Genomic DNA, 11,760 nt, shown 5'->3' with positions numbered 1-11,760 from the left:
TGACCAATCAGGAAGCCGGGTGGCAGGTTATGACCCACCTACCGGCTTCACCTGTGAGGCAGCTTGGCTTCCTGACCTGCTTTTCCTTCAGCAGAAAGCGTTAAAATCTCCCTCTGACCGGAAGTTCCGGTATCGGGGTAAGTATTGGAGCATTTGGGCATTTGAGTACTCGCACTTGGTATCGGCACCAATACTAGTGCATCCCTAGTGAACACTACTCCATAAGATCCATGCCAACTGCAACCAGCCATACAAGTGAACACTACTCCATTGCATAAAAAAAGCTTTTGAAAGGAACATAGGATCAACCATTACAGACTTGTTTTGAAGGTGCAAGCTCCAAGGCCATACCGCACATCCAGGCAAGTGGCAACGTAGCCCGTAATGGAACAATCAAGCGTCCTGATACCGCTGTACCTCCAGACTTATCACTGCACAGCAAATCAGCATCATTGTCTCCAGAAAGCAGTAATATTTCAACGGCCACCTGACTACTAGGATGTGTGTGGTCACAAGAATGGGTGTTCAGAATTAAAAAACCTTTGGCAGGTAGAATAGAACAGAAGAAACATGTATATAAACATGGTGCCAGTCAAAGTGAATTCTAATGTATGCGACCTGCATTACCATGTGTTGCGGTAATACACATGTTACTGCAATGTACCAGTGTGGAGAAGTGTAAATGAGTCCATGATCTTGCCCAGTACAACATTATTTTGCTTGGTGGTGAAGATAACACTGCATTCTATGCATGAGGACAACATGAACTATATGGTAGGTAACTGTACACAGCTGTGCCTACAGATCTGTATGTCTTTTATAGTCTACTTCAAGATCTGGATGAGCATAAAGAGGCCACATGTGTCATATATTAATGAAAGTGTGTTATACTCGGCATAGATAAATCATAAGAAAGGTGTAAGTGAGCTTTAAATCCCCATTTCATTCACCAGTTTCCTACTTCTCAAGTCAAGCCATTCTTTCTACAAATACAGCAACGGCAGCTGGGCAGGAAGCTGTACAAGACCATTACAATAGTCATACACAATTATTTGAGTTTAATCCCAGCTTGGAATTTAAAAACTCACTCCCGCCAATATATTTTAGTTTTGGATGAAATGTGGAAGAATTAACATAAGACATGTTTTTATTCTGTATGTGACCTCATAGGGGAAACCTTCCTCACTTCCTATCCCTGTGATACTCGAACAAGTATTGGGGGTTTGCGGTTTAACACCAGGACAGGAAGGGCCAGACAGATGAAGTATTGTCAGAAGTTTCAACTTCCTAACTTTTCTAAAAATGTATGTTTGGCTCTTCTCCCTGTTGGTGATATTTCTCATCACTTCCTGTACTAACAGGAAGTCAAATTTAATCTCCCCAACAAGGACACAGACAGCCATAAAAACCTGACAGAGGCTCTTAACTTTTCCCACTCTAGCCAAACAAATAAAATATTATGATGGGAGCTAAGCTTTATAATAAAATTATGAGGTCTAATTTTGGTATATAGTTAGCTCCAACCCCTGTAGCGGTCACTTTTAAAGGACAGCTTGGTCTGTGCATAAAAGTGAATATAAATAACGGGCATTATGTAAAAAGGAATTCAGATTCTGAGCACCATCATTACAGGTATTCACCACATACCAGAATGCAATAGTTTAGCTTTAGAGATCCTTTAAGTTATTTCTTTGGAAAAATTTTTAAAGCTTCACCAAAAACATTTTGCTTGCATTTAAAGTGACAATTGATATCTTTCAGCAGTCAAAGGTAACCAATAAAAACAGGTTCATGAACACAAAAACCTTTAGGACTCAACTCAGGTTCATGTTCCACCGACAGCAGCAGGCACAAAAATGGCCAAATCGGGAAATAGCGATGTCCACGGGAAACTAAATGTAAACCTGCAACGGGAGGATAATAAGAGCGGCCGTTGTTGAATTTGTTTTTTGAGCACACAGATTAACTTTGAACTCGAGTCTTCGCTCTGTTAGGAGGAGGAATTCTTATCAGGTGCGTGCCTTATTACTACTACTATATTCCTATTCTGATGTCCTGCATACCAAGGTTCAGACGAGACCGCCGCAGAACGCTGTCTGTTGCCTTCCTGGCAGGTCAGGCTACACAGCAGCTTTTTGTTGAGCACACAAAGGGTTATCGAGAAGTTCTGGGAAAACGAGTCTGGTGGCGGCTTTCCTTTCAAAGGGGAGACCAGAAAATAAAACCTTTGATGTCACTACAAAGCACGACTTCACAGCAGAAAGGAGTAACCTGCACAGCGGCGCTCGCTACGCTTATTGAGCATGCAAAACGCCTCCAGGGGTTCATCCTGTAGGGATTGAGAGGCTTTGCGGATCTGCTGTTAACCACTGCATTGCCAAAAACACCTCTAATAACAAAATGAGCAAACCCCTGGCTTTAACAAGCCTTTTTACAGTCATTTTCTTCTAGTAAACATGCTGAAAGGCTCCCCTAGTATTTTAAATAGTCTTTTTTTCAGAAGCATTTAAATTTTGGAGTCTGTTTTATGAAGAGTGGCGATTTGTATTCCACGTGACTTCAATGTAAATAAATACATTTGTGCAGATTCTAATTTTTGGTTATCTCAGCATTGAGAACTCAATTGGTGTCAATACTCGGTGTAAAATCAAAGGGTGAAAATGGAGGTTAAAAATAATAATGGCAGAATCTAGCAAAAACTTAAAAATACAGTCACATGACAAAGAGGAATTCAGTAAGGTCTACCCCAATACAGATTACCGTATTATACAACGCATGCTCATTGATTTTGACAACACAACTCACCTAGCAAACAACCCCCAACACGTGTGTTTAAGTGCCCTGAAATTTTAAAAAAAGGAAAGAAATGCACTGGACAGGTGTACAAGCGGGCCTTACTGACATCTGGAGCAAACAAAAAGATTGCAGGTTCTTGGATCAAGATTGATAGGAAGGGTTTAAAGTTATTTGGCAAATGATAAAGCATATAAGTCAACACTTTATAAATGAGTAAACGAAACAAAAAAAGCCACAGAAGCTTAAAGAGGAACTGATATCTGGAAGTTGTGCCCAAAACACGGCAGAGGGCAAAGGACTCGTCACTGGTATTGCCTGTGGTCTCTTTGCAGCTGATCTATTCTCCATTACTGGCTTACCAGGCCTTGTTCTGCACTGTGCCTCTGTGTGAAGGCAGCCATCTTGTTAGAGGCAGGGTTGTACTTCGTTATGGCAGAGCCTCCAGCAAGGAGAACAGGGAGCAGCACAGTAGTTATATCACCAAATCTCACTGCACATCTCATAAAACTAGCAGTTAGATATGAGGCTGTAGGCACCCTAACTAGAGTTTACTTCTATTTTTCAGAAGGGATTTCAGACAAAAAAAAAAAAAGTAATTTTTTAGGATACCACTTAGGCACAATGAACCCTTCTAGATGTCCCCTATAAAAAAAGCAAATCTTCACTTTTTGACCTCAGCCTCACTTTACAAAATAGACAATACTATGAGACTTGATATTTCTACTGAAAAATACTGAGATATTGGTATAAACCTTATGCTCTTCCACAACATAAACTCCGATATTTGAAGATTAGTCTGTTTCTATTGAGGGTCTGAACTGAGGTCAGAGGCTCCCTTGGAAATATGCGCTGCATTAAGGTAGTTCATCAATTTGGAAAAGGCTGGCGGCACACTTTAGAGTGCATTCACACACAAAAAAAGTTACCTTTTGTTTTTAATGCAGTGCATCACAGTACAGGACATGTGCTTTATGGTGCATTGCAGTGTTGTAGTAGTGCTTTATGGTGCAGGCTAATGTTGCCATGTGTTGTAGTAATGAACAATAAAATGTGCATTTCACCACAATGCAAAAATGTGAATCTGGCCTGAAAGTACTCGCCTATGCTGGCGGGAAATGTGAATCTGGCCTGAAAGTACTCACCTATGCTGGCGGGATAGGACAGTGATCTCTAGGGGTGCTGTAAAAGTTTCTGTAATTACTGCCTGGATTATAGCACTTTACTACGGGCGGACGGCAAGAGGTTAAAGTAGTATTAAGGTCTGGACGTTTCTTTACCTTAATGCATTCCTTGCATTAGGGTAAAAACTTCTCCCCCAGTGCCTGCCCCACACACACCTTACCTGTCAGCGACGCTCGTCCCCACCACCGGTCCTGAAGTGATCCACTGTTCCCCCCAACGTCCTGGTTGTGGGGGGAAGGATACTGATGGCAGAAGAGCCATAGGCTCCTTCTTCTGCCATCAAACTGTTGAGCAGAGAGGAGGGGTGTGGCCTGTCGCAGGGCTGTGTGTCTACGGACTCACGCCGCAGGGCTGTGGGCACGAGCGCGCACGGGTGCCTGCATTAGCCAATGGAGGCACCTGGGCGGGGGGCAATTAAAAACAAGGAATTGAAAACTTTTAAAGATAAACAATAACAGCCTCAGACAAAAAGGTGGGTCCCCTTGTAGCAAACATTTTTTTGAAAAGGAAGCTTTAAATATCACTTTAAATAAAAAAAAATCCATGAAATAATTCTGTGAACACACAGAATACAAGGTGTTCTGTGACTGGAGGAGAGATGTTACATCCCTGCCCAATCACAGAACATCTTGTAATATTTGAGAAAAATACAAGGCATTCCATAGGCAAGTACTGAATGGGGGTCAGGGATGCGACTAAAGCACTTCACTGTTCAAGCAATATCTCTCACTCCCCACAGTGCCAGAAGCTGTTAACTGTAAGAGCAGTCAGGCTGCAAGGTAAGATTGTTGTACTATGCAGCAGCCTTCTACATCTACTACTTTATATGTCCCAAAAAAAAAGGAGAGCGGAAACCCAACTCTGACCAAATGAAGTTAGAACCTATGTCCTTTATTTCTCGTTATGTCTTTATTGGGGAGGTTTTTCCTCACTTCCTGTTCCCAGTGTTTTGATTGCTGTGTCCCCCATTGCAGAGATTCCATCTTCCCCTACAGGTGGCCCAGACAGGAAAAAAGATCTGACAGAGTTTCTATTATTCACTTTGTTTAAAACTATCATTAAAAATGGCTGCAATTGAGCTCTAGAACATGTAAAAATGTTGGATTATAAATAGTTTTTTTTTGCATTGGACAATGGTCATTAATATCTGTTCAGTGAAATTTGCAACAACTGGCAATTAAAGGGATAGCACAGAAAACATCTGTCAGACCACATCCTGTTATGCTATCCCACCAGGCTGCGTGCAATGCTGGATTTTTATTAGGCCTAGTCCTATAACGCTCTGCAGTGACAAGTGACAGCCTGTGACTTTTTGGAAGCTGTACACACAGCCTCGTAGTGAAAGGCGATGGGTATTACAATTTGTAATGGTGATTTGGGAGGAAGCATAGAAGTTAGCAAAGTTGAGCCGTATTGTAAAACCTGAGACACAAAGCCCTAACATTTGTGATAACCTATTGTGGAAGTTGCTTCAAATTGAAAATGCACGATTTTGGCAGTGTCCCAGACTGGCTTATCTGTTTTGTGCTTTTATGACAATAGACTAAATGTTCTCACTTCGACGGCAGACAATTGCCGCTGCCCCGGCGGTGTCTTTAATAACCACAGGTGCTGCTATTTATGCACTATACGTCTGAAAGGCTGACAGACAGAGAAGCTGCACAGCGGCCAACACCTAAAACTGCTAAGCCAACCAATCAAAATGTGCATGCCAATAAAATAACTCACAAACAAGTGGGAAACAAAGGGAATACTTATAAAGAATGGAGGAAAGGACAGTGTCAGCTTTGTTTTTTAATCACACTGTAGATACTTAGGCTGATGTCACATTGCCAGCAGCAAAATCACTAACGTACGATCTGACCTAATGCATATCACTGCTCATCGGCCTCAATGCGATGCAGTGTGTTCTGGCCAGAATCGGGCCGGAACGCACTGCATCTGGTGTGAACGAGGCCTAAGTCCTTCAGGGGATCAATTCTCAATAGCTGTCTACTGGAGGCATCTAAAGGACTATGGATGTGTCAGCCGAAGGGAAGTCAAGGGGACTGGCTGGTGAGAGTTACTGTGTGGGACTAAATTAGTGGTCCCCACTGATGAAGATGGCTCCAGAGAGGGACCTGAATAAGGGGCTAAGGTGAGTATAATTGGCTTCACCAGGTATGAAACACCTAGAAGGATAGGTTGGGGTGTGGAAGAAAGGGATGGTAGGGAAATGGCACTTTGGATAACATAACTAAAACTGCTGCCTCCCTTTTTTTAAATGAAATTGTAGTAAAGGTAAACCGTGTAATTCTTCTTGTTATCCCAAGTAGATGCACATTTAGGCCAATGTAAGTTTTTTGTTTTTTTTCCGCTCTCTATCATGTCACAGCTCTCCAGCAATTATTCTCAGTTAGTTGGCTTGTTCCTGATAAACATAGCAAATTCAGCTTTGAACCCTATTCAAACCCTAATATGTAATTTCTGGAAGCAATATGATTGGCCAAGTAGGGGTGACTAGACAAATCTCCATATGTATGATGTCAAGCCTGATCACCACCCATTAGCTCTCTAGTAATGTGATGACTCCTTAGATGTTTTTTGAAGTAGCACCAAAACTACATCCATAAACCAATATCATAATGAAGCAAAGAACCCTTAAGCTATTATACAAGAAGAATTGAATGTTTAATGAATATTAGAAAAATTGTCAAACCAATTTCCTGCAGATTCTCCAATACACTAAAAAATCATAAATCATACCGCTGTTGTAATAATCCATTACATACGGCAGATCTCAGATGAAAAATGGTGAATCAGGATTTATGTTATAGATGTAGACCTGACACACCTTGCTTTAGCCATCAAACAATTGACACATTAACCCATTATAGGTGGAAAGGACACTATAGCAGGGAGCATTCTGTACAGAAAAGGTATTCTACTAGAGTCATAATAGCACAGGTATGTAGGATTTTGCTGCATTCCAATGTTGTTGTTTAGAGCACAATTTTCCAACTTGTGTGATAAGGTGTCACCACTACTGCCCAGAGTCACCTGCCTACATTTACCAGTAAGCAAACTGCGTCCAGCGAAGACACAAATTCTCAGAGTGGCCACATTAATGGAAATTTTAACTATGCATAGAAGATTGTCCACGATCCCAGACTTTGATGGCCAATCTGTGTGATTACACATCTTAATTAAATGAAAGCTCCTTGTGAGACATCCCAGGGATGACTGGACGCACAGACACTATAAAAAGACACTGGAAATATCCTGACATTATAAAATACTAGCAGAAGTGAGAAGAAGGCTTTGTAGATTCAAGGATGGGAAAAAAATGCTAATTTTAAACAGTATTGGACAGACTAGTGCTGTCACAGCATTACTGACTTTGTCTTTTTGTAAATAAAAAGTTGGGGTTGGCAGAATAATTGCATAGTGTGTGTGTGTGTACACAAACATATAGCGGATGGGATATATTAGGCACCAAGTGAACATTTTGTCCCTGAAGTTGAGCGACTTTGGCAAGGTCCAAATTGTGATGGCTACATGATTGTGTCACAGCAACTCCAAAACTGCAGCTCCTGTGGGATATTCCCACTCTGCAGTGGTCAGAACCTACCAAAAGAGGTCCAAGGAAGAAAAACTGGTGACAGGGTCATGGTTGGCCCTGTCCACCATCAAAAGTGCCTAAAATAGGCATGCGAGCATCAGAACTGGACCATGGAGCAATGGAAGAAGGTGGCCTGGTCTGATGGATCGGGTTTTCGTTTACATCATATGGATTGCCAGCTGTGTGTGGGATGCAGACCTGGGGAAGAGATGGCACCAGGATAGGATGAACTGTAGGAAGAAGGCAAGCTGGCAAAGGCAATGTGATGCCTTCATGGAAGCAGTATTTCCTGATGGCAGTGGCCTCTTTCAGCAGGATAATGTGCCCTACCACACTGCAAAAATGGTTCAAGAATGGTCTGAGAAAACAATGAGTCTAGGGTGTTGACTTGGCCTCCAAAAGCTCCAGATCCCAATCCAATCAAGCATCTGTGGGATGTGCTGGGAAAATAAGTCCAATCCATGAAGGCCCCACCTCACAACTAACAGGACTTGAAGGATCTGCTACTGACAGCTTGGTGCCATGTGATCCAAGGTACTTGTGCAATAAAATGTCTATTACAGTACAGTTAAAACCTGTAAAAGTGAATATGTATGTACTAATCGATCTAGTAACATGAAGCAGGCCAGCTTCCCAATGGGTTAAATAAACCCCACCACTCTGATTTAGCTATTCAAAGGAAAGGCACACTTTGGAATTATAATTATATGTCAGTAGAGTATCTTATACCTACTTTAAAAGAAAATACAGGCAGTAAATGGAGTTTGTTTTCTCCTCAGTTCCAGCCTTATATACAGTAGGTTTTACATGTTCAAAATCATACTACAGAAAGTTCAATAGATTAGAAGGAAGGAGGGAAACTGGTTGCCACATTGGAAGGGTTCCTGTAGTAATAGAGGTGGTTGGCAGGTTTGGTGGTTGGCCTCCCTCTGCCCTTTAATGTGCAAACAATGTGTGCTGTGCCCCCAGAGGCCATAAGGACTGAGTGGCCGCTACAGGCTGAAGTTACCAGAGGGAGGAGGAAGTTGGCAGAAAGCCTGGAAACTTCAAGCTCAGTCTTCTCCTCCTCTCTGCACATCCATGCAAAGATGACAAGGGGGAGCATTGATGCAAAATGCTGTGACAGGGTTACTAGCTGCTAGAAAGGTGCAGTGTCTATGGTGTTGGGGCGCAGTTTTAGAGGTGCTGGGAGGCAGGAAGGTTCAGAGTCAGGGGTGCAGTGGTAAGGGTGCTGCGTGACAGGGAGATGCAATGTCATGGTCACGAGTGTCAGGGAGTGCTTCATAGGCTCAAATGCAAAAGCGGTCTACTTATAAACCTGCAGGGAGGCTTCTTCAACTGAGTGTCACCCAATATGATGCAGGGTTTTAGGGCTTGTTCACACAATGTCCAGATTCTGTCAGGCCAGAACAGTTAGCTCCTGGACCAAAAACACATTCCAATGTATTTCTAAGGGCTTGTTCATACCGAGCGGGCAGCACATGCAGAGCAGTTACAGAACACATCAAAAATGCATACAATGTATTCCAATGGTAATTTGGGCTCTAGTTCACACCACAGTGTTCAGTTCCAGAGCATGTGGAAAAACTGCATCATGCCCTATTTTACCTGCTCTGGAACGCACCAAAATGCATGCAAACGCATAAAAACGCCCTGGGACGCACTTAAAGACCATTTTAGGCTTAACAAAAAGGCCTGGAACATGTCAAAAACACATCAAAATGCAATGCACTGCTTATGCAGAAACTTAGGCAGATCTAGTCCAGATTTGGTGTGAACAAGCCCTAAGTGATTTCTGGGCTACAGTTCACACCTTTGCAGTGCTTTCCGTTCCCAAAACACGTCAAAACGCACGGCACACACTGGACTGCACCTGAAAGCCCAATTTAAGCTACAAAAACCGCTGCAAAATAGCGGTAAAAATGCACTACACTGTGTTTGCTGCTCTGATCCAGACATGGTGTGAACATGCCTCAGGACTGTATCACCCGCTAAGGTAAGTGCAAGTAAATTAAGTTAGCATGGAGTCAATAAAATTAAGTTGGCCTTTAGGCCTCCTTCAGACCTATGTATTGTGCGTTTAGAATGGTACCCCAATGCAGAACAGTGGGTGCCAAGGGATTCGCACTGCAATGCACTACAATGGAAGTCCCTTGTGTTGTGGTGCGCTGCATTTCAAACAGGGCGCAGGTATGTTTTTTTCCCTATTACCATGCATTGGCAGCCCATGCTTGATGAAATGGCTGCCCTAATACAACACACATGAACTAGTACGCAGCTGCACACAGCAATGGAACAGGATACCGTGAAGGGGGCCCTTTTTGTTGATCTGCACTGTTGGCCATATGGTGTGCAGAATATGAGGACTTAGGAGGGGGCTTTCCAAAATGGCAGACAGCATGTATGTTCTATATAACTTACAGCTTATTAAATCTCAGCTGCTATATTATATGTTTTAGATATTAGCAAATATGTTTTAAGCAGTTCGGAACTATTTTATTGGTAAACGAATCATCAGGCAACATACTGAAAAACATTGATATAATTTCCTTATGATTGACTTTTAGGGGACAAGGAAACTTACAAAATATATTTTCTGAACATTTCCTCATCCTTTCCCTGTCTCGCTGGGCTGATATAACCCACCATCCCGCCACTGAATACTAATACAGTTCTGGAAATGTTTTCCTGAGGGTGGTGCGTCTTCTACTTCCGGCTGCCTGCGCATATGCAATAGAATCCTATAGACCTCTCTTGGGTCAGGAGCTAGAGCTGCAGCTAACGATTATTTTCAAAATCGATTAGTTAGCCAATTATTAGGTTCGATTAATCGGATAACCAATAAAATAAAGTTTAAAAAATGGCTCCAGTGATAGGACTACTAGTTTGTATTGAGATTGTAGTCCATCCCAGGAGCAAGCTTGGAGCGGTGGAAGTTAAAAAAGAAAAAAAAAAAGTGTGGTGTGCAATATAGTGAAATGGAAAGTGTAAAATGTCTACAGCAATGAATGCAGAATAACACCGGCTATAGAGGACTACAAAACCCAGCAAAAGCACATTATACAGCGCAATGCAGAATACTGCCAGCTATAGAGGAATACAACAAATCCCAGCAATAGTACATTATAGCTGGCGGCATTCTGCATTGCGCTGTATAATGTACTATTGCTGGTTTTGTAGTCCTCTATAGCTAGTGGTATTTAGCATTGTACCACTTTATAATGGATTATTGCTGGGATTTGTGGAACTTCTCTATAGCTGGTGGTATTCCGCATTGCGCTGTATAATGTATTATTGCTGGGACTTGTAGTCCTCTATACAACGCAATGCAGAATACCACCAGCTGTAGAAGAGTACAACAAATCCCAGCAATAATACATTATACAACGCAATGCAGAATACCACCAGCTGTAGAAGAGTACAACAAATCCCAGCAATACATTATACATACAGTGTACAATGTATTGCTGGGATTTGTATTTCTCTATAGCTGATGGTACATTGTGCTGTATATTATACCATCAGCTATAGAGGAATACAAATCCCAGCAATACATTATAGAGCACCATGTGTGGGGAAAGTGCAGGCTTACCTGAGCAGTCTTCCAGCAACTTGCTTCTGAGATCGGACCTGTCTATCAGCAGCTGTCATCCCCCCACACTTGCTCCTCCTTACTACATCTCCCCGCGTCCCTGTGCCGATCGTGGATGTGTATGGGCAGGAAATGTGAGGCGGGGAGGAGGTGCGGCGTGTGGATGCGAGCGGGTCTGGCAGCGGCGAGCGTGAGGTGGGGAGGAGGTGCGGCGCGCGGCGCTGTGAACAGGGCCAACTGATAAGCCGATTAATCGATTATTGAAAAAGTTGACAACTTTTTCAATAATCGATTAGTTGTTGCAGCCCTACAGAAGACTGACCGGTCTTCCAGCCCCGGACTATGGGGATCTACCATACATGCAATTGAAGTACCTGGACCCAGCATTGATTAATGACAATGTTGCAGATCTCCTCGCTCCATCGATCTCGGCACATAACAGCAATTAGCATCCAGCAGAGTAAAGTCTTCCATAGCTAAGATTTGCAACTCCTTCTCACCACCTTACCTGAAAGCCTCTCTACCCCTATCCTCCATCGATTGCAGCACATACCCGCAATTAGCATTCGGCACAGGAAAGCCTTCCATA

This window comes from Nanorana parkeri, unplaced genomic scaffold, assembly GCF_000935625.1.
Source record: "Nanorana parkeri isolate BGI_ZX_2015 unplaced genomic scaffold, ASM93562v1 scaffold287, whole genome shotgun sequence".
NCBI classification, from domain to species: domain Eukaryota; kingdom Metazoa; phylum Chordata; class Amphibia; order Anura; family Dicroglossidae; genus Nanorana; species Nanorana parkeri.
The sequence above is the reverse complement of the archived record's forward strand: the minus strand, read 5'-3'. Positions refer to the sequence as shown.